The sequence below is a fragment of the Anomaloglossus baeobatrachus genome, chromosome 2 (genome assembly GCF_048569485.1).
Source record: "Anomaloglossus baeobatrachus isolate aAnoBae1 chromosome 2, aAnoBae1.hap1, whole genome shotgun sequence".
Classification (NCBI taxonomy): domain Eukaryota; kingdom Metazoa; phylum Chordata; class Amphibia; order Anura; family Aromobatidae; genus Anomaloglossus; species Anomaloglossus baeobatrachus.
Genome location: NC_134354.1, coordinates 94,045,215 through 94,060,177, shown reverse-complemented (window position 1 = coordinate 94,060,177; position 14,963 = coordinate 94,045,215).

The window sequence follows — 14,963 nt, the reverse complement described above, 5'->3', positions numbered from 1 at the left end:
ACACAAGTGCAAGTGCGTTGTCTGGAAGAACCCGTGGATCTCATGGTGACGCTGCATCTCGGCCTATGGCTGCTGCAGAACAGTGATATATATATATTTTTTTTCTTTGGGGGAGGTGGGGAATTTAGATTTTGAGATCCTTGGACATACAAGTATTTTTATCATGGATCCTTCACTGGATCTGATGGCATTGAGTTGGACGCCATTACGTTTCGGGGCACCACCAATGCTCCTAATACTACACTCCGTTACACTGCTGTGCTTTCAGTAGTGAGAATAATTGGGGAGTTTGATCCTTGTTTGTATGTTTTTATATGTTTTCCTTTTTTTTTCTTCCAGTTTCCCATTGCAATATAAATCTTGTCGCGTTTCCAGCCATGGGAATGACTTTGATTCAGCAGCAGTTAAGATTACCCTGTGTATTGTCTGGTAATATACAAAAGAAGGCTGTGTATAGCGTTTTTGGTACTATGTACCTCTTCCATGACCTTCTCATACCCGAGTATTCCTGTACTTAATCACTCATCTATTTAAATGTGTTTAAATTGAGAATATATCAGAGAAATATTAAAAGTGTTGTCTATCCTTTTCATGGTGTGTGATCTCTGATTCCTGGGCTGGTATAGAATGAAATATAAAGAGTACATATAGAAAGGTCAGAATTATCAAGGTGGATGTAGACAAGCATGTGATATCAGGTAAGTGCCATGAAAACAAAAAAGGCGTACCTATCTCACTCAATCATGACAAATCCTGGGATCTGTGCCACAGTCGTAAGTTTAAAGGGAACCGGTGAGGTGCAATATGCACCCAGATCCACGAGCAGTTCTGGGTGCATATTGCTAATTCCTGCCTAACTGTCCCTATATACACTAGCATAGATAAAGAGATCTTTAGAAATGTTTTTCTAAAGATCTTTTACCGTATGCTAATGAGCGAGGGCACTAGTCCCCTGGGAGTTAGTTCCCTTGCCAGTCGCCCTCATTAACATGTTAGGACGCCCCTGTGGGCATCCGCTGCCATCGCGTCTGACGGGGGTTTTCGGCTCAGATTTCGACTCAGTGCGCATGACCCTGGACCCTTGGGTCATGCGCACTATGAAGCCGGGTGTACGCGTTCTGGCTTCAAACTCTGTGGTCATGCGCATTGAGCTGAAATCCAGCAGCGGATAGGCGAGAGATCATCCTGTGACGTTGCATATTTATTAGCATGATGGCATGCCCACAGGGGCATACTAGCATGCTAATGAGGGCGACTGGCCGGGGAACTAACACCCAGGGGACTAGTCCCCTCGCTCTAAAGCATACGGTAAAATCTTTAGAAATACTTTTTCTTTGTCGCTCCATTGGGAGACCCAGACAATTGGGTGTATAGCTTCTGCCTCCGGAGGCCACACAAAGTATTACACTTTAAAAAGTGTAACCCCTCCCCTCTGCTATACACCCTCCCGTGCATCACGGGCCCATCAGTTTTTATGCTTTGTGTTGAAGGAGGCACACATGCACGCAAGCTCCACAAGTTAGTCGGCAGCAGCTGCTGACTATATCGGATGGAAGAAAAGAGGGCCCATTACAGGGCTCCCGGCATGCTCCCTTCTCACCCCACTCTGAGTCGGCGGTGCTGTTAAGGTTGAGGTACCCATTGCGGGTACACAGGCAGGAGCCACATGCCGTTTTCCTTCCCCATCCCTTACAGGGCTCTGGGTGAAGTGGGATCCTTAAACTGTCTCCAGGCACTGGGACCGCGCTCCCTCCGCAGCCCCTGGGGGAATCTGCTGGACAGGAGCCCGGGGATCGTCAGGGACATGGCCCTGCTACTCTGAGGTACTCTGTGTCCCCTTGGGGACGGCGCATAGAGCGCCTGTTTGATGCACGCTGCAGCAGCTGCTGGGTGTGTTGGTGCGCCGGGACTACCGCGCTGGCCGCGCTTGTTTGCCGGCCGCGCTTATAACTCGAGTCCCCGGCTTTTGCGGCCTAGTGCCGCATATTCCCGCCCCCGGGCCTGCCAGTCAGGAGTAAGGGCGGGACGCTGCACGGAACGTCAGCGCTGAGGGCAGGAGCATACTTTGTATCCTCCTCCCCCCTCACTGTGCACAGTGGGGCACCAGATTCCCGCACTTTTTAGTGCACGCCCACGGCTCCCTCTTCCTCACAGAACGCTAGCAGCCATTGCTAGCAGCACGGCTGACGCTGGGGATCTTCAGACACGAGCTCCACAGCGCTGGGAGCCCAGGCAGGGAATCTGGTGGTCACACAAACGCTGAGGGCGGTCGGTAAGCAGCACCTGTTACTAGGTGCTTGCTCCCCTGGGTGCAGAAGTGTATATTTATATCCATACTTTGTATACATTTAATCTGTACGGCCGCACTGTTGCCTTGGCTATATACCCTCTCAGATTGCTCTAAAAGGAGACAACAGCATGTCGTCCGAAAAAAGCAAGGGTGCCAGGGCACAGGTTTACTTTGCAACCTGTACCTCATGTGCGGCTATGCTACCTGCAGGTTCCTCCTATCCTCATTGTGCGCAATGCTCGGCCCCTGTGACACTCACTCAGCCGGAGCCTTTGCCACTGGTGGGACCCTCGGCCCAGGTGGAACAATCGGCTGCCACCGTCCAGGTGACGGGGACAGAGTTTGCAGTATTTGCTGACAAACTTTCTGAATCTATGGATAGATGGTCTGCTAAGATTCTAGAGGCTTTGCAGTCCAGACTAGTAGCACAGATCCCGGGCACTGTTGAATCATTGTCCCCAGGCCCCCCTAGGTTGGAGCAGCAAAGTGCTCCTGGGGCGACTCATAGCTCCCACGGTGAGGACTATGACACGGACCGCAGTCCCAGGCCAGCTAAGCGGGCTCGCCGGGAGCTTCCCTCGACTTCATCACAGTGTTCAGGGTCTCAGCATGAGGAATCTCTGGAAGATGAGGCGGAGGTGACAGATCAGGGCTCTGATTCTGACGCCGCTCTCAACCTTGATACACCTGAAGGGGACGCCATAGTAAATGACCTTATAGCGTCCATCAATCAGGTGTTAGATCTTTCTCCTCCAACTCCTCAGATTGAGGAGTCAGCTTCTCAGCAGGAGAAATTCCATTTTAGGTTTCCTAAACGAGCACGGAGTGCATTTCTTGATCACTCCGACTTCAGAGATACAGTCCAGAAACACCGAGCTTTTCCAGATAAGCGCTTTACTAAGCGCCTTAATGACACACGTTATCCCTTTCCCCCTGACGTAGTCAAGGGTTGGGCTCAGTGTCCCAAGGTGGATCCTCCAGTCTCCAGACTGGCGGCTAGATCCATAGTTCCAGTGGCAGATGGTGCATCACTCAAGGATGCCACTGACAGGCAGATAGAGCTCCTGATGAAATCCATCTATGAGGCTATAGGCGCGTCTTTTGCTCCGGCATTTGCAGCCGTATGGGCACTCCAAGCTATCTCAGCTTGTCAGTCTGAGATTAATGCAGTTACACGTGCCTCTACTCCACAGGTTGTGTCCTTAACCTCTCAGGCGTCGGCGTTTGCGTCCTACGCCATGAATGCTGTTCTGGACTCTGCGAGCCGTACGGCGGTAGCATCCGCCAATTCGGTGGCAGTCCGCAGGGCTATGTGGCTACGTGAATGGAAGGCAGACTCTGCTTCCAAGAAGTTCTTGACCGGTTTGCCATTTTCTGGCGACCGCCTGTTTGGCGAGCAATTGGATGAAATCATTAAACAATCCAAGGGAAAGGAATCGTCCTTGCCCCAGTCCAAACCCAACAGACCTCCACAAAGGAAGGTACAATCGAGATTTCGGTCCTTTCGGACCTCAGCCAAGTCTCAATTCTCCTCGTCCAACAGGCCACAGAAGGGTCAGAGGAACTCTGACTGATGGCGGTCTAAGTCACGTCCTAAAAAGACCGCCGGAGGAACCCCTCCCAAAGCGGCCTCCTCATGACTTTCGGCCTCCCCAAACCGCATCCTCGGTCGGTGGCAGGCTCTCCCGCTTTTGCGACGCCTGGTTGCCACATGTCCAAGACCGATGGGTGAGAGGCATTCTGTCTCACGGTTACAGGATAGAATTCCGCTCTCGTCCTCCGACTCGTTTCTTCAGAACATCTCCGCCCCCCGAGCAAGCCGATGCTCTTCTTCAGGCGGTGAGCACTCTGGAAACAGAAGGAGTGGTGATCCCGGTTCCCCTTCAGCAATGGGGTCAAGGTTTCTACTCCAACTTGTTTGTAGTGCCAAAAAAGGACGGATCTTTCCGTCCCGTCCTGGACCTCAAGCTGCTCAACAAACATGTGAACGCCAGGCGTTTCCGGATGGAATCCCTCCGCTCCGTCATCGCCTCGATGTCCCAAGGAGACTTCCTAGCATCAATCGACATCAGAGATGCTTATCTCCACGTGCCGATTGCACCAGAGCATCAGCGCTTCCTGCGTTTCGCCATCGGGGACGAACACTTTCAGTTCGTGGCGCTGCCCTTTGGCCTGGCGACAGCCCCTCGGGTCTTCACCAAGGTCATGGCAACAGTGGTAGCGGTCCTGCACTCGCAGGGACACTCGGTGATCCCTTACTTAGACGATCTCCTGGTCAAGGCCCCCTCTCAGGTGGCATGCCAACACAGCCTGAACATTGCTCTGGAGACTCTCCAGAGATTCGGGTGGATCATCAATTTCCCAAAGTCAAAATTGACTCCGACCCAATCGCTGACATATCTCGGGATGGAGTTTCACACTCTCTCAGCGATAGTGAAACTTCCGCTGGAGAAACAACGTTCACTACGGACAGGGGTGCAATCTCTCCTTCGAGCCCAGTCGCACCCCTTGAGACGCCTCATGCACTTCCTAGGGAAGATGGTGGCGGCAATGGAGGCAGTTCCATTTGCGCAGTTTCATCTGCGTCCACTTCAATGGGACATTCTCCGAAAATGGGACAGGAAGTCGACGTCCCTCGACAGGAACGTCTCCCTGTCTCGGACAGCAAAGGCCTCTCTTCAGTGGTGGCTTCTTCCCACGTCTTTGTCGAAAGGGAAATCATTTCTGCCCCCATCCTGGGCGGTGGTCACGACGGATGCGAGTCTGTCAGGGTGGGGAGCGGTCTTCCTCCACCACAGGGCTCAGGGTACCTGGATTCAGCCAGAGTCCTCCCTTCAGATCAATGTTCTGGAGATAAGGGCAGTGTATCTAGCCCTAAAGGTGTTCCAGCCGTGGCTGGAGGGCAGGCAGATCCGAATTCAGTCGGACAACGCCACGGCAGTGGCATACATCAACCACCAAGGCGGCACACGCAGTCGGCAAGCCTTCCAGGAAGTTCGGCGGATTCTGCTGTGGGTGGAAGCCACAGCCTCCACCATCTCCGCAGTTCACATCCCGGGCGTAGAAAACTGGGAAGCAGACTTTCTCAGTCGCCAGGGCATGGATGCAGAGGAATGGTCTATTCACCCAGAAGTGTTTCAAGAGATCTGTTGCCGCTGGGGGAAGCCGGACGTCGACCTAATGGCGTCCCGGCACAACAACAAGGTCCCGGCATTCATGGCACGGTCTCAAGATCACAAAGCTCTGGCAGCAGACGCCTTAGTTCAGGATTGGTCGCAGTTTCGACTGCCTTATGTATTTCCTCCTCTGGCCCTACTGCCCAGAGTATTACGCAAGATCAGGTCCGACTGCAGCCGCGCCATCCTCATCGCCCCAGACTGGCCGAGGAGGTCGTGGTACCCAGATCTGTGGCATCTCACGGTGGGTCAACCGTGGGCACTGCCAGACCGTCCAGACTTACTGTCTCAAGGGCCATTTTTCCATCTGAATTCTGCGGCCCTCAACCTGACTGTGTGGCCATTGAGTCCTGGATCCTAGCGTCTTCAGGGTTATCTCAAGAGGTCATTGCCACTATGAGACAGGCCAGGAAACCAACGTCCGCCAAGATCTACCACAGGACGTGGAGAATCTTCTTATCCTGGTGCTCTGATCAGGGTTTTTCTCCCTGGCCATTTGCCTTGCCCACTTTTCTGTCCTTCCTTCAATCCGGACTGGAAAAGGGTTTGTCTCTCGGCTCCCTTAAGGGACAAGTATCGGCGCTATCTGTGTTTTTTCAAAAGCGTCTAGCCAGGCTTCCGCAGGTCCGCACGTTCCTGCAGGGAGTTTGTCACATAGTCCCTCCTTACAAGCGTCCGCTAGAACCTTGGGATCTGAACAGGGTGCTAACGGCTCTTCAGAAACCACCCTTCGAGCCAATGAGAGAGATTTCTCTTTCACGCCTTTCGCAAAAGGTGGTCTTCCTAGTGGCAGTCACATCACTTCGGAGAGTGTCGGAGCTGGCTGCACTGTCATGCAAAGCCCCCTTCCTGGTGTTCCACCAGGACAAGGTGGTTCTGCGTCCAGTTCCGGAATTTCGCCCTAAGGTGGTATCCCCTTTTCATCTTAATCAGGATATCTCCTTACCTTCTTTTTGCCCTCATCCAGTTCACCAATGTGAAAAGGATTTGCACTTGTTAGATCTCGTGAGAGCACTCAGGCTCTACATTTCACGCACGGCGCCCCTGCGCCGTTCTGATGCACTCTTTGTCCTTGTCGCTGGCCAGCGTAAGGGGTCGCAGGCTTCCAAGTCAACCTTGGCTAGATGGATCAAGGAACCGATTCTTGAAGCCTACCGTTCCTCTGGGCTTCCGATTCCGTCAGGGCTGAAAGCCCATTCTACCAGAGCCGTAGGTGCGTCCTGGGCATTGCGGCACCAGGCTACGGCTCAGCAGGTGTGTCAGGCGGCTACCTGGTCGAGTCTGCACACTTTTACAAAACACTATCAGGTGCATGCATATGCTTCGGCAGATGCCGCCCTAGGTAGGCGAGTCCTTCAGGCGGCAGTTGCACACCTGTAAGAAGAGGCCGTTTTTTCGGCTCTTTTTATCGAGGTATTCTTTTACCCACCCAGGGATTGCTTTTGCACATCCCAATTGTCTGGGTCTCCCAATGGAGCGACAAAGAAGGGAATTTTGTTTACTTACCGTAAATTCCTTTTCTTCTAGCTCCTATTGGGAGACCCAGCACCCGCCCCTGTTCCCTTCGGGCTGTTGTTTTTTTGTGTACACATGTTGTTCATGTTCATTGTTCTTTGGTTCATGGTTCAGTTCTCCGAACATCCTTCGGATTGAATTTACCTTAGACCAATTTATAAGTTTCCTCCTTCCTGCTTTGGCACCAAAACTGATGGGCCCGTGATGCACGGGAGGGTGTATAGCAGAGGGGAGGGGTTACACTTTTTAAAGTGTAATACTTTGTGTGGCCTCCGGAGGCAGAAGCTATACACCCAATTGTCTGGGTCTCCCAATAGGAGCTAGAAGAAAAGGAATTTACGGTAAGTAAACAAAATTCCCTTCTTTCTAAAGATCTCTTTATCTATGCTAGTGTATACAGTGACAGTTAGGCAGGGATTATAGTTTCATAGTTTTTAAGGTTGAAGGGAGACTCTAAGTCCATCTAGTTCAACCCGTAGCCTAACATGTTGATCCAGAGGAATGCAAAAAACCCCCAATGTGTCAAACAAGCTCCAATGGGGGAAAAAAATTCCTTCCTGACTCCACATACGGCAATCAGACTAGTTCCCTGGATCAACACCCTGTCATAAAATCTAATATAAATAACTGGTAATATTACATTTTTCAAGAAAGGCATCCAGGCTCTGCTTAAATGTTAGTAGTGAATCACTCATTACAACATCATGCGGCAGAGAGCTCCATAGTTTCACTGCTCGTACAGTAAAGAATCCTCGTCTGTGATTATGATTAAACCTTCTTTCCTCAAGACGTAGCGAATGCTCCCGTGTTCCAGTCACAGGCCTAGGTGTAAAGAGATCTTTGGAAAGGTCTCTGTACTGTCTCCTCATATATTTATACATTGTGATTAGATCCCCCCTAAGCCTTTGTTTTTCCAAACTAAATAACCCCCAAGTTTAATATCCTGTCTTGGTATTGCAGCCCACCCATTCCTCTAATAATCTTGGTCGCTCTTCTATCTACCTGTAAGATTATGCTATTTATAACCTTCTATACTGTTGCTTTCCAGAAAAGCATCCATTCCTCTCTTAAATTCATTCAGTGAGTTGGCCATCACCACTTCCTCAGGAAGAGAGTTCCAGAGCCTCACTGCTCTTACCGTGAAGAACCCTCTTCTATGCTGATGTAGGAATTTTCTTTCCTCCAATCGAAGAGAATGCCCCCTTGTTCTTGTTATAGTCCTTAGTACAAACAGATCATGGGAGAGATCTCTATATGGCCCTCTGATATATTTGTACATATTTATTAGGTCTCCCCTAAAGGCCCAGTCACACTAAACAACTTACCAGCGATCCCAACAATGATCCAACCTGATAGGGATCGCTGGTAAGTTGCTAGGAGGTTGCTGGTGAGATGTCACACTGCGACGCTCCAGTGATCCCACCAGCAACCTGACCTGGCAGGGATCGCTGGAGCGTGGCTACACGAGTTGCTGGTGAGCTCATCAGCAACCAGTGACCAGCCCCCAGCCAGCAGCGCCGCGTGGAAGCGATGCTGCGCTTCGTAACGAAGGTAAATATCGGGTAACCAACCCGATATTTACCTTGGTTACCAGCGCACACCGCTTAGCGCTGGCTCCCTGCTCTCCTAGCTACAGTACACATGGGGTTAATTACCCAATGTGTACTGCAGCTACATGTGCAGAGAGCAGGAGCCGGCACTGACAGCTGAGAGTGGCGGAGGCTGGTAACGAAGGTAAATATCGGGTAACCAAGGTAAGGGCTTCTTGGTTACCCGATGTTTACCGTGGTTACCAGCGTCCGCAGAGGCCGGCTCCTGCTGCCTGCACATTCAGTTGTTGCTCTGTCGCTGTCACACACAGCGATGTGTGCTTCACAGCGGGAGAGCAACAACTAAAAAATGGCCCAGGACATTCAGCAACAACCAACGACCTCACAGCAGGGGGCCAGGTTGTTGCTGGATGTCACACACAGCAACATCACTAGCAACATCGCTGCTACGTCACAAAAGTTGTTCGTTAGCAGTGATGTTGCTAGCGATGTTGTTTAGTGTGACTGGGCCTTAAGTCTTCTCTTTTCTACAGTAAATAGACCTAATTTTGATAACCTTTCCGTGTATTGTAATGCACCCACTCCATTTATTATTTTAGTAGCCCGCCTCTGAACCCTTTCAAGTTCAGTAATGTCTTTCTTCAGCACCGGCGCCCAAAATTGCACACAATACTCCAAGTGTGGTCTGATGAGTGATTTGTACAGAGGGAGAATGATGTTTTCATCTCGTGCCCCCAGACCTCTTCTAATGCATCCCATCACCCTATTTGCTTTGGTGGCTGCTGCCTGACACTGGGCACTCCAATTTAGCTTCTTATTGACTAAGATGCCTAAGTCTTTTTCCATGTCTGATTTCCCCAGCAGTTTCCCATTTAGTAAGTAATCGTAGCATCTGTTTCTCCTTCCCATGTGCATAACCTTACACTTATCTGTGTTAAACCTCATTTGCCATTTTTCAGCCCAATTCTCCAATTTACTCAAATCCATCTGTAGTTGCAAGCTGGCCTCCTTTGTGTTAACTACCTTACATAGTTTTGTATCATCTGCAAATACTGATATTTTACTCTGTAAACCATCCACCAGATCATTAATAAATATATTAAATAGTAGGGGGCCCAATACAGACCCCTGCGGCACCCCACTAGTAACCCTGGCCCAATCTGAGTATGCGCCATTAATAACCACTCTTTGTTTTCTACCACTAAGCCAGCTACCTACCCATGTACACACATTTTCCCCGAGCCCAAGCTTTCTCATTTTACTTAGCAGTCTTTTATGTGGGACAGTGTCAAATGCTTTACCGAAGTCGAGATAAATGACATCCAATGATTCTCCTCGGTCCATGTGAGAGCTTACATCCTCATAGAAGCTGGTCAGGTTAGTTTGACAGGAGCGATCCTTCATAAATCCATGTTGATATGGAATTAAACAATTATTAACATTGAGATATTCCATAATAGTATCCCTTAAAAACCCTTCAAACATTTTACCCACAACAGATGTTAAGCTTACCGGCCCATAGTTTCCAGGTTCCCTTTTACACCCTTTTTTGAATATTGGTACCACATTTGCTAGCCGCCAATCCAGTGGAACAGACCCAGTTTCTATAGAGTCTTTAAATATAAGGAATAGAGGCCTGTCTATCACATTACCTAACTCCCTTAATACCCGAGGGTGAATGCCATCAGGGCCTGGTGATTTGTCAATTTTAATGTTACTAAGTCGGTTCTGCACTTCTTCCTGAGTTAGGCAGGTCATACTTAATGAAGCGTTTACATGATCACTCTGCATTTCCCCTGGCATATGCTTTTCCTGTGTGAACACAGTTGAGAAAAAAGCATTTAAAACATTTGCTTTTCCCACAATCGCTTTCTATGATTTTACCCTCATTATTCTTTAAAGGGCCAACACCATCAATTTTAATCTTTTTTTCTGTTTATATAATTAAAGAATAGTTTGGGATTTGCTTTGCTTTCCTTAGCAATGAGTCTCTCAGTTTCTACTTTTGCTAAATGTATTTGTTTTTTACACATTTTATTTTTTTCTCTATATATTTTTAATGCTTCTTCGCTGCCTTCTTGTTTTAGCTTTTTAAATGCCTTTTTCTTATTATTCATTGCCCCTTTTACATCCTTATTTAGCCACATTGGTTTTCTCCTGTTCCTAGCCCTTTTATTTCCGTATGGTATGGCTCGCTCGCAGTGGGTGTTTAATACCGATTTAAAAATTTCCCACTTATTTTCTGTGCTCCCATTTTTGAGGACATTGTCCCAATCAATTTGGCGAAGGTCTTCTCTAAGCTGATCAAACTTTGCTTTCCTGAAATTCAGCGTTTTTGTAACCCTTCTCCAAGGCACCTTACTGAAGGACAAGTGGAATTGTATTATATTGTGGTCACTATTCTCTAGGTGCCCATCCACTCGTACGTCAGTTATTCTATCTGGCCTGTTGCTTAAAATTAAGTCCAGAAGGGCTGCCCCTCTAGTTGGGCCCGGCACAAGTTGGGACAGATAATTATCCTTAGTTACTGACAGAAGCCGGTTTCCTTTCTGAGATACGCAGGTTTCAGTTTCCCAGTCTATATCGGGGTAGTTGAAGTCCCCCATAATAATCACCTCATTGTGATTTGCTGCTTTGTCTATTTGTTTCAATAATACATTTTCAGTGGTTTCTGTTATATTTGCTGGCTTATAACAAACCCCTATGAGGATTTTATTAGTTTTCCCTCCTTGTATCTCCACCCATAGAGACTCCACCTCTTCATTTCCCTCTTGGATATCTTCTCTTAGTCTGGGCTTTAAACTGGACTTTATATATAGACAGACTCCACCCCCTTTCCTTTTTTTACGATCCCTCCTAAACAATTCATATCCTTGCAGGTTAGCCGCCCAGTCATAACTGTCATCTAACCATGTCTCAGTTATTCCTACTATGTCGTATTTCTCCTCATACATTACCAGCTCCAGTTCTTCCATCTTCTTGGTCAGGCTTCTTGCATTGGTCAGCATGCAGGAAAGAAGTTTTGCTCCCCTTTTCTTAGCTTCCTTCTTAGTACCCTGTCTTGGGTCCTCTTTACGGTATCTAGTATCCTTGATTAGTTTGTCCTTCTGCTGCATGTTCTTGTCTGCTGTTTTTTCTCCCATCCCCTCTTCTTCTAGTTTCAAGCCCTCCTGATGTGTGTGGCAAGCCTTCTGGCGAATGTTTCCCAGGTTTTGTGAGGTGTATCCCGTCACTTGCGAGAAGTCCATCGTAGAGGTAATTCACTCCATGGTCCAAGAATCCAAATCCTTGCTGCCTGCACCATCGTCGTAGCCAGTTGTTCAAATCTAGTATCCTATTCAATCTTCTGACACCATGGCCATCGACTGGGAGGATTGATGAGAAAACAACCTGTACGTTCCGTTCTTTTATTTTCTTCCCCAGAATTTCAAAGTCTTCGCAAATAGTTGGTAGATCATTTCTTGCCGTGTCGTTTGTTCCTACATGTATCAATAGGAACGGGTATTCGTCCTTGGATCCGAGGATAGTTGGTATCCTGTTGGCCACATCCTTGATATTTGCTCCCGGGAGGCAGCATACTTCTCGTGCGGTTATGTCCGGCCTGCAGATAGTTGCCTCCGTGCCTCTTAGTAGTGAGTCGCCCATAACTACCACTCTTCTTTTCTTTCTGGACGCACTGCTTGTTGCTCCTGAGTGTTTTTGAGTGTCTTTTGTTTCTGCTTTTGTTGACAAAGTAACTTCTTTTGATGATACTGTGTCTTCTCCTGTAGATATGGTATCATCCTGAGCTGTGCCATTTTCGTTCTCCAGCATGAGGGCTTCATATTGGTTGCTAAGCTGTGTGGGTGGTGACGACCACTTGATACGCTGCCTTCTTTTGGTCACATGTGTCCACTTTTCAGCCTCTGTAGGTGTTCTGAAGCTTTTCTCACTTTCCATACCTCGTCCAAGAAATCCTCATGTTCTATAATTAGCTTCAAAGTTGCTATTCTTTTTTCCAGTCCCTGCACCTTTTCCTCTAAGAGGGCAACAAGTTTGCACTTTTGACAGGTAAAGTTGTTGTTTTTTTGTTTTTGTGCGGCAGATCCGTAAACATGTAGCATGTGTTGCAGGTGACCATGTGGATTTTCTTCTCTTCCATATTGCTGATGTAGCGTATGATAGGTGAAAGTTTTCCTGGTTTTGTGATGTCCTCAAACAGCGAGACCCGGCAAGTCTCAGCAATCGATCAGCCAGCTTAAGGTGACTCTTCTCCTCTGCCCAGAATGCACTGGAAATATGCAAATCAGCTTCCTGCTTCTCCAATCCCTTAGTAATATGTACCCAGAACTCCTCGTGGTGCTGGGTGCAGATTGGACCTGACAGGTTCCCTTTAAGGTGGCAGCCAAATCTAGGCTTAAAGTACCCATATATCATGCATAATAGCGCAACGTGTCCAATCCTTCTCTCCCCTGATGTCACCTGTAACAGTCAGGCGGCCCCCCATACATATTAGTTAGCTGATGTTAGTCCACTAAGTATGGGGGCCTGTATGTGCACGTTTCTTTGACTCCCTGTAATCTTAATGGATGTTTTGTGCACGTCGACCTCCTTATTACAGTCTCCTTAGAAAATGGTGATCAATGGGTCTGTTCTCCTGATAAATGGGACCCCCAATAACTGGAGATTTCTAACAGCTTCATTCACAATTCCTACCTAGGGGGCTTATGACATTATACTAGGAGGGACCATTCATATGGCGTACATCATTATATATCTGTATAGGGAAGTCTGTAGACTGATAATCTACAGGTGTCCACATACATCTTGGATAAAGTTCCCAAGATGAGTTTTTGCACTGCATATTTTCGCTATGCAAAAAACCTAACATCTCATAGTCACACTGTGTATTTTATGCTGCGTAAACTGACCCACAGTGCACACATGAAATCTGCAACGTGTCCGTTCTCCTCTTGCAGATGCTCTATGTGCAGATTTTTTCCATAGACCTGCAATAGATGTGGAATATCTGTGGGTAAAAAATGCATGGAATCCATGCATCACTCTATCAATAAAGTTGTCTCAAAGTCAAATACCAAGAAGTATCAGTATCCGTAAAAGAAATTTAAGGCGTCTGTGATTTCTTGGAGACCTGAAGAAAATGATACAGATCATTTTACAGTTTACAGTGAGCACAGCGATGTCTTCATATCAGAATTGTGCGCTGTAGATGTGTCTGGGACTAAAACTATCCTACAGCCAAATTGGTTCAGAGACTTAGGGGTACTTCTCACATAGCGAGATCGCTGCGGAGTCATGGTTTTTGTGACGCAGCAGTGACCTCATTAGCGATCTCGCTGTGTGACACTGAGCAGCGATCTGGCCCCTGCTGTGAGATCGCTGCTCGTTACACACAGCCCTGGTTCATTTTTTGGACATTGCTCTCCCGCTGTGAAGCACACATTGCTGTGTTTGACAGCGAGAGAGCAACGATCTGAATGTGCAGGGAGTCAGCTTCTGACAGCCTGCAGTAAGCTGTAACCAAGGTAAATATCGGGTAACAAAGTGCTTTGCTTGGTTACCCAATATTTACCTTGGTTACTAGTGTCAGCCACTCTCAGGCTGCCAGGGCCGGCTCCCTGCACATGTAGCCGGAGTACACATCCGGTAAATAAGCAAAGTGGTTTGCATATTAACCCGATGTGTACTCTGGCTATGAGTGCAGGGAGCCAGCACTAAGCGGTGTGCGCTGGTAACCAAGGTAAATATCGGGTAACCAAGCGCTTGGTTACCCGATATTTATCGTAGTTACCAAGCGCAGCATCGCTTCCACGCGTCACTGGTGGCTGGGGGCTGGTCACTGGTCGCTGGTGAGATCTGCCTGATTGACAGCTCACCAGCGACCATGTAGCGACGCACCAGTGATCCTGACCAGGTCAGATCGCTGGTGAGATCGCTGCAGCGTCGCTAAAGTGTGACGGTAACCTTAATCAGTTAAACCTAACTAACATTGTATTGCTGAAAGTAAATGTGATGCTTACATTTGCTGATTGGCTGTAATTGTCAAGACCTACATGAGATTGTACCTTGCTTTTCAAAAAAAGACACTTATCTTATCTTTTTTTTTGCCCCCCAAAAAAGCACTAGGGCTTATTTTTTGTAGAAGGTCTTATTCTTGGAGAAACACGTTTGGGGGGGGGGTAAGTTTACCCCCTAAAAAAGCAGACTCCCCCCCCCCCCCCCCCCCACACACACTTCCCAAGAGGCTCATACTTACCCGAATGTCTGCGTGGCTCCCAGGTCCTCATGTGATCTCCGGTGGTTGCTGCACACCATCCTCCCCTGCTGCTGGCTGACACACACACACAGCAGATCACGCCACGTCACGTGATCACTGCAGGTCCTGCCGCTCAGCGTCGTTTGAGTATGATTCCGGAGTGTCCGCTGTCTATA